The sequence below is a fragment of the Tachysurus fulvidraco genome, chromosome 2 (genome assembly GCF_022655615.1).
Source record: "Tachysurus fulvidraco isolate hzauxx_2018 chromosome 2, HZAU_PFXX_2.0, whole genome shotgun sequence".
Taxonomy (NCBI): Eukaryota; Metazoa; Chordata; class Actinopteri; order Siluriformes; family Bagridae; genus Tachysurus; species Tachysurus fulvidraco.
The window spans coordinates 9,125,601-9,133,786 of record NC_062519.1 but is presented as its reverse complement, the minus strand read 5'-3'; the positions used below and the strand labels follow the sequence as shown (position 1 = coordinate 9,133,786).

General features: G+C 37.6%; 1 protein-coding gene across 2 annotated transcripts in view; it reads left to right on the top strand.

Annotated features, from left to right (window-relative positions):
• Nucleotides 1–350: 350 nt before the first annotated feature.
• The window catches only part of atp2b2 (ATPase plasma membrane Ca2+ transporting 2), a 159,450-nt gene continuing 151,614 nt past the window's right edge, over nt 351–8,186 (top strand). Inside the window, exon 1 of one of the 2 annotated variants that reach the window (XM_027165455.2) lies at nt 351–484. The gene's annotated coding sequence lies outside the window, so the exon portion shown is untranslated. Of the gene's footprint in view, nt 485–703; nt 931–8,186 lie in introns of those variants that run through there. The other variant, XM_027165456.2, reaches the window with a different exon arrangement.

Below are 8,186 nucleotides of genomic sequence, written 5' to 3'. Positions count from 1 at the left end.
AAAGACAAAAAGAAAGTGTAAGACAAAAGACAGTGCAGGACAAAAGACAGTACAGGACAAAAAGACAGTGCAGGACAAAAAGACAGTGCAACATGATTGATCCGGTGAGATGTGGTATATAGACTTGCACGGATATATACAGTATGTATGAATATATTCAACTCATATCACCCCTTAAATTCATAAGAAAAAAAAGCACTGTATTTTGTGTGTGTGTGTGTGTGTGTGTGTGTGTGTGTGTGTGTGCGCGCGCGCGCTTGCAGACCTGTGTGTTGTTGGGGAGCGCTCTCTATACCCCCCCCTCCCCCCAGGCTTTGCACAATAAAGTACGTAATGGAAAATCTCAGTCCCTTAAATCTACTCCACTGTTGTTCTCTCTTTCCTAGTCTCTCTCTCTCTCTCTCTCCCCCTCTCTCTCACAGGATCTCTAGCGGGGACACAAACAGCACGCGGAACTGCATAAAATACTAAAGGAAAAGAAGCGGTAAGCAAAAAGAGTCACTAAAAACTTTCCTGCACATCACCATCCGGTACCTTCGCTTTCCTCGAGCGTCTAAAGTGACGTTGTGCTGGAACACGCACGTGAGCTCGCGGACGTGGAAAAAGAAAGTCGAAAAGAGCGCGAGACGTTGATCTTTACTTCATGTCAAAGTAACACAGCGTTTAGAGAAACATAAAGGACTGAAGTGGATGCACCGTCTCTCAATGTGCACGCTGCAAACTGCAAGAAAAAAAAAGCCGCTTTAATATGTAGTGATTTTCTTGCAGGTTGTTGTTTTGTTAAAAGGGAAAAAAAAAGATCTGGGTCAGGTGCGTTGTAGGACACGCGCAAGGAGGAGGCGATGTGAAACTGGGCATCAGATCTCAGACGGCGGACACACACACGCGCACACACACACGCGCACATTGTGCACGCGCTCTCAGACTCAGGTAAGGCAATGCAACGCGGACTCGCTGCGGCACGCGCGAGCTGGACATGCTTTCATGTGAGCACGTGCAGCACAGAGCCGCTGATTTTGATCAGATTAGATAAGAAATTGATCTTTAAAAGATGCATGCTTTCGTTTTGGATGAATTAGATGCATTTCCATATCTAACATTTTGTTTTATATCCAGAAACTGGTCTTGTTGTACTTTCTATTCGCATAAACTCTGAGCTGAAGCTATAATTGTATGATGTTGAGATTTTCAGATGCATGAGATGCTATTATGATAAAACTGTATGCAATTCCTACCAAAAGTTAGCTATGTTTGTTTGGGAAATCCAGTGTGTATAAGACAGTTATACTATGCTGTTTTACTAAACAAAAGGTTCTAAGGTTGAATATTAGGAGTTTTGAGCCAGGAGTCCCATAGAGCTTCTCCACTCTGTAAAAAATGTCTGTTTAAATCGTTCTACAAAGTTGTTAGTCTTATAGACTGAAATGCATCTTGTGATGTGAAGCGTCTCCTTTTTGTTGTGGTTGGTTTCACAAGCATCTTAGAGACTCTCATTATTTCTTATTGCACTGTCAGGGGACGTTGCTCTGTGCCCTAGATGGAACAAAGTCTTCTGGAACACTGGTGCCAGTATGCTCAGGTGTAGGATGTAGAGGAGAAAAACTCAGACACTGTACTAATTATTCGGTGTTCTGCATTAAAATCCTAATTTTAATGCAATTTTAATTTTAAAATCCTTTTTATTTTATTTTATATATTTACACATTTATTAAATAGAAAGTTGTGACCAGTAGTTGTGAAAATCAGTAGAAAACATTTGATATTCACTGCACAGAAGTGTAGTTTAACTTGCAGTGTTGCAGTCGTGCACCATGTTAATACAGTTTATTTGATGCTAAATAAACGGCTGTGCAAAAAATATATTCTCATAAAAGCTTAAAAGGGGAAGTAAAGCACAGTGTTCTTCACTTTTCTTGTATTGGTTTTGTAAATATGTCAAGACTATTCTGATTTACAAAAGCTAAAATACAAACAGGTTTATGCTAATTGTGTTTTTCAAGTCCAGCCTAAAAATGGATATGATTTTACTCAAAAATCCATTGAATTTATACCAAAATCCTGCCCCCCTGTATTTTCGTTCGATGACTTAATTATACATCTTCTATAACAGAATATATGAGGCATTCATGTATTCATGTATTGAAACTACTATATACATAAGAAGTGTAATTTTGCTCACATAAAATTTTAAAATGAATTACAGTTGCATTGTGCTCACATAAGGTATGACGTGAAAGTTAAAGGCAAGTATTTGCAGATAGACCTAACTGTAAGTTTACTGTGAAAAATAGTACCTTGTGTCATACACACAACTCTACAGATTGTATTAAATGTATTAAATGGGTACATTTTATCCTAGATCAAATATAGATAAGAGTAACTTTGCATAGCTATGCAAAAACCTCGAATTCATATTTGGTCAAAATTTTCTAAAAGACAGATTTTATCTTAGACAGAATATTGATTGTTTTGAGTTTATTGATTGTTTTATATTTTATTGATTGTTCAACAATCATTGTCAGAAGTTTATTGAAACGTTTTGGCCAGTTGTGTTTATAGAATGAAGTCAATAGCCAGAGCAGACATATTGGTTCTTCAGTCATGCTTGGTGTGACATTAAGGTGCTGGATTAAAGTTCAGTTTCAATAATAAATGTGCTTTACACAATTGTCAGGGTTCGTTTTATACATAAGACGCCTCTCCACGTATCATTACCTCAGCATGAGAAGGTCAAACTCTAGTCGTATGGAGATGTCGATTTTTTAAATGAAATTACATCTGGTGTACAAAGATTTAGTACTAAGGTTTGAGATTGTACTTTTGTGCAGCTTTTTATAGTGAATATAAATCACTATCTATGAATGTGCCCATTTTATACAGTCATCAACTAATTTTATACATTCATCTGTAGAGTTATGTGTACGACACAAGGTTCTCATTTTCACAGTAAACTTACAGTTAGGTCTATCTGCAAATACTTGTCTTTATCTCTCACGTCATCCCTTATGTGAGCACAGTGCAACTGTAATTAAGTTTCAATACATGAATTCCTACTACATTCTGTTATAGAAAATGTATACTTAAGTCTTGGGACCAAATTGGGGTGGGGGGCTTTGGTATAAATTCAAAGGATTTTTGAGTAAAATCATATCCATTTTTAGGCTGGACTTGAAAAACACTCTCACTCACTCACTCACTCACTCACTCACTCACTCACTCACTCACTCACTCACTCATTTTCTACCGCTTTATCCAAACTACCTCGGGTCACAGGGAGCCTGTGCCTATCTCAGGCGTCATCGGGCATCAAGGCAGGATACACCCTGGACAGAGTGCCAACCCATCGCAGGGCTTTGAAAAACACAATTAGCATAAACCTGTTTGTAATTTAGCTTTTGTAAATCAGAATAGTCTTGACATATTTACAAAACCAATACAAGAAAGGTGAAGAATACTGTGCTTTACTGCCCTGTAAAGCTTGAAGTAATTTTAGTGTGGATTTTAAGGTAGCATGATGCTAGTACTTGATCGTACAATCATAGGTTTAATAGTTCAGTTAACTGAAGGTCTGGTGTATGATGAACATGTTTCATGTTGAAAGAAGTCATGATGATACCGGTACCTTGCTGCTGCTATTTGAAGCTTGATCAATATATGTTTATATTGTTGTCCAAAATACAGCACATATGATTTAAATTGAAACAATAGCTGTGTTCACATTACAGGGCATTAGATCTGGAAAAGTTCCAGTTCCCTAAATGGGACAGATCAAAAGCAGTTTGAACAAAAATCAGATTTGACCCACTATCTTATGTAGACCTAGACTGGATACTTATCTGATATGTGGGCATGAAAGTGTAATGAGATTGGTCAGATTGGAATTCAGGATGTCCTTGTTATGTAACACTGTCACGACTATCCAGCATGGTGGTGCATCAGCAATATAACTTGGGGGGAAATTGATCCAGTACTCTCTGTTGTTATGATCTTTGCTGCAGTTGGTTGTTCAGTGTGCTGTACAGGCTCTGTGTGTTAGGACCCAGTCTTTACTCATTTACTATATAAACTCTTCCATATAATCACTTTCTAGTGTAAGTGCACCTGAAACATGTTATAGTAACCCGCTGTCACTTAATCCCGACATTATAAATTACCTAGCAACCTGAAACCACTAAACTACTGTAGAAATGCTGAAAGTGATTTTCTCTATGAAGGCAAGACACTAGTGGAGATTTATTTTTTTTTAAAGCAGCACACATTCTTCTTCCAGTATTATTCAGTATTATTATTCCTATTGGTATCCCTTTTTTTTTTTTTTTAAAATATGAGTGCTAACTCATGCAAACAAGGTTTAATTTACTAAAAAAATTGTGCATGTTTAACAAAACCTAAAATCAAGCCTTTTAGTTTAGATGACATGCCCTTTAACAGTAAAGAATTGAAAGAAATCATTTATTTTATTGTCTTAATTAAAAAAATGAAAAAAGTGAAAAAAAAAATTCCTTGTTTGTCCATTTTCATTTATAAAAGAAAAACAAAGAAACGTAATTTAAATAAACCTTATTAGTATTAAATATGTGCAAATTTGTACATATATTGTACATATTTCATTGTGCACATGCACTCAAGAGAATCTGACAGCAAAGTTTGTTAGAAACCCTTTTCTTTACCGTTTAAGAAGAAAACTTAAGATTTAATATCTTCGGGTTCAGAATCTAAGTAAAAAATAATTTGGTGTAAAGAATTCAGTTTGATTTGATGTGTTGCCCCAGTTGTAACATGTATATGAGGTGGGTGGAGCTTCAGATAGTGTGGTGATGGCTGGTCTACAGAAGAAGGGGAATATTCTTTGATTTCTTTGATATTTCTACATGCAGTTTATGGAAAAGTCTAAAAAAAATGTTTAAATATAAAAAAAATTTGCCGTGACCAAATTGTCAACCTTTAGTGTCTGGTCACACCACTTACACATGGCTGTTTTCACACAGTTTATTGGTCATTAAACAAGATTTTGTGTTAGATTTGTATATAAATATAGTCTATTTTGACACCTTGAAAGAAATCGTTATGCCATGTGGTACTTAGTGTAGTAGCATTGTGCATGGTGTGTATGCCTGATTTACAGTGCACTGTGCATAATAATAAAGCACGCTATCCAGGGAAAATGTCCACTGAGAATCCAGACAACACTACAAAGCCCTGACACCATATGAGCATATGTGTATATGTAATCAGCTGGGACACGATATTTGCCGGTGCAGTTGTTAGCGGTGTGGCTTTTCCTTGCACATGACTTGTTCTGCTTTGTGTTTGTGTCTGCTTAATTCTGGCTTCCTGCACCCACAGTCCTGCCTGTGCCCTTGTTTAGTCTAGCCTGGCTTGCTTGTGATATTTGCATGACTTTTTGACTGTTGCTTCTGTATGACATAATATTGTATTTTGCTGTTTGGATTAGCTTCGCGAGTCTATTTATGTCTCTATAAGCTGCACTGAAAAGCATCGTGGAGGCAAAGTGTAGTCTCTGTTTGTGTTTAAGTTTCACTCCCTGCTTATAGGGATGGGGGATTTGTGGAATATAATTTATTGTGAGTTCAGAAGATCACTTGATTTCTAATTATTTTACAGGTGTGTTATTCTCCTAATAAACACGGAGGTGCCAACATCTGGTTTAGAGTTTATTTTGATTGCATTCTAAAATGAGACGGGAATGAAATATGTTTAAAAATTAAATACCGTAAAAATACGTTTTACTGTTAGTCATGATTAATAACTGCCTGGTGTAAAAGCCAATTCACTTAATTAGCAGTAAGACCCTGCTGTTTTTTTTACTGTTTCTTAGGGTGGATATAAGTACCCCACCCCCACCCCCGAGAAAACACGGCCTCCTGAGAAAATCCATACATTAAAAATGCCACTGTAAAAAAAAAAAAAAGAAAAAAAAAAAAAAAAGATGTTATTCAGTGTACAAATTCGTTCTGTTTGCTACGCTATGTTCTTGCAATGATCTTGCAGTATGAAGGGACTGATTAGTGGCCAGTGTGTTACATACTTCCTTGTGTGCTGCATGACTTCCTGTGACACCTTAACATAGTATCAGCTCATTCTGTCGCAGCATCGAAACCTCCATGATGCTATGTTTACAATTTAAAAAAATTATACTACTTTTTCGTCATGACATCCTTGATATCCATAAGCAACAGGGTACAGTTATTTTCTCTCCATCTTCTTCTTTGCTTTACTGTATTTCGGCTTTTTAGTTTCAACTTTTTGTTCTTTTTAAAGGGTTTGTTATGTTGTTAAATAATAGTCCTGTACTGTATATATTTATTGGCTTAGACACGAGTCAGACATTAGCTTTTAACTTTAAATTCTATGTCTGAGTAAGTGTGTTTGCTGTTTAGGCTTCATTTCAGGAGTGTGAGCCATTCCTTTTATGGAGTTTTTTGGGTGTAACCCAATGCAAATTAGCTTTGTCATGCATGTTTCTGGTAAATTATGGATGATTTTGTATCATCAACATACTCACATGGGGGCACGGTGGCTTAGTGGTTAGTACGTTCGCCTCACACCTCCAAGCTCGCGGTTCGATTCCCGCCTCTGCTTTGTGTGTGTGGAGTTTGCATGTTCTCCCCGTCCCTCGGGGGTTTCCTCCGGGTACTCCGGTTTCCTCCTTCGGTCCAAAGACATGGTAGGTTGATTAGCATCTCTGGAAAATTGTCTGTAGTGTGTGATTGCGTGAGTGAATGAGAGTGTGTGTGTGCCCTGTGATGGGTTGGCACTCCATCCAGGGTGTATCCTGCCTTGATGCCCGATGACGCCTGAGATAGGCACAGGCTCCCCGTGACCCGAGACGTTCGGATAAGCGGTAGAAAATTAATGAATGAACATACACACGAGTAAAAAACTTGTATATTGGTTGACTGCTGTAGTTCACAAACATTTTAACAAAACTGTACTTAAAGATTGATAACCAAGGCCCGATATTAACCATGTTGGCACTTCTATTAAAAACACAAACACAATTCTAGTCTTCCCACGTATTATATTTTTATGCTATTTCCTGATTAAAAAACTGCATTTGGCATCTTCTGAGCTTTTCGTGCTAATCATGGACAACTGTCAATCCTCCAGTCTTCAATCGTTGTTCACATTAGATACTGCAGTGACGTTTTTGGTTGTTTCGAATGCAGACAGTGCAGGTGAGACTTGTGAGTGGTTCATAGTGATGGTCTGTTTACAGTAATGATACTGATCATACACGGATGCCAACATGAATTGTCAAACAAATGCTGCGATTGAGACATAAGACTTGAACACAGTGCATTAAGACGAAAATGTCTAGAATTGGATGGCTAAAGCTTATAGCCCACTTGTCTACAAGTTTTAAATGATTTATCAATTTGTCATGGAATATTTTATATGCCGAGGCTAAAGATGCCATAGTTATATCTAGTATCATCCCTGAACCTTCCAGCACTATGTATGTTAAAGGGATGCAAGGATAAATCACTGAACACGAACCATGTAGGCCAAATGACCCATAACCATTGATCCTTAGGAATGGAGGGTCTGTTTATAAAAAGGGCTGCAGTTCTTATGTGGTTGAGCTAATATAGAGGTCACTACCATAAAATTAAAGCTGACATTCTGCACTTTTTCATTATAAATCCAATGTTCTGGACAACGCACCCAAACGACAAAAAAATGTGTCTGTGTTTAATTTGCTTCCAGGCCGCACTGTATGTGTGTGTGCTGTGTTGTATTGCTCAGCAGGCGCAGTCACTAGGACCACATAATCTGCATAAGAATTTCACACACACAGGCATAGAGTAAAAAAACTGTTAATAAGCATGCCTGTTATATTAAGCTCGGATGACATTTGACTGCTGTCGGGTTGTTATCGTGCTGCAGGTGTACGCTTTTGTTTTAATGCCTTTAGCCAACGTCTAGTGTACATGTAGAGAATGCTAATCGAAATGTGTCATGTAGGATAATTAAAAAAAGATCACAAGCAGAAAGTTGTGTCCGTGCCAATATACGGCTGTACGTATAAGAATGAAAGTTAATCTAACAATACGAAATTCATTAAGCAAGGTATTTTGAGCTCTGGTTCTGCTGACCCACTGACCTGAACACTTTCAGGTGATCCTAACTGCCAGCATAGCTGATGTGGTTCCTTGTAAGGT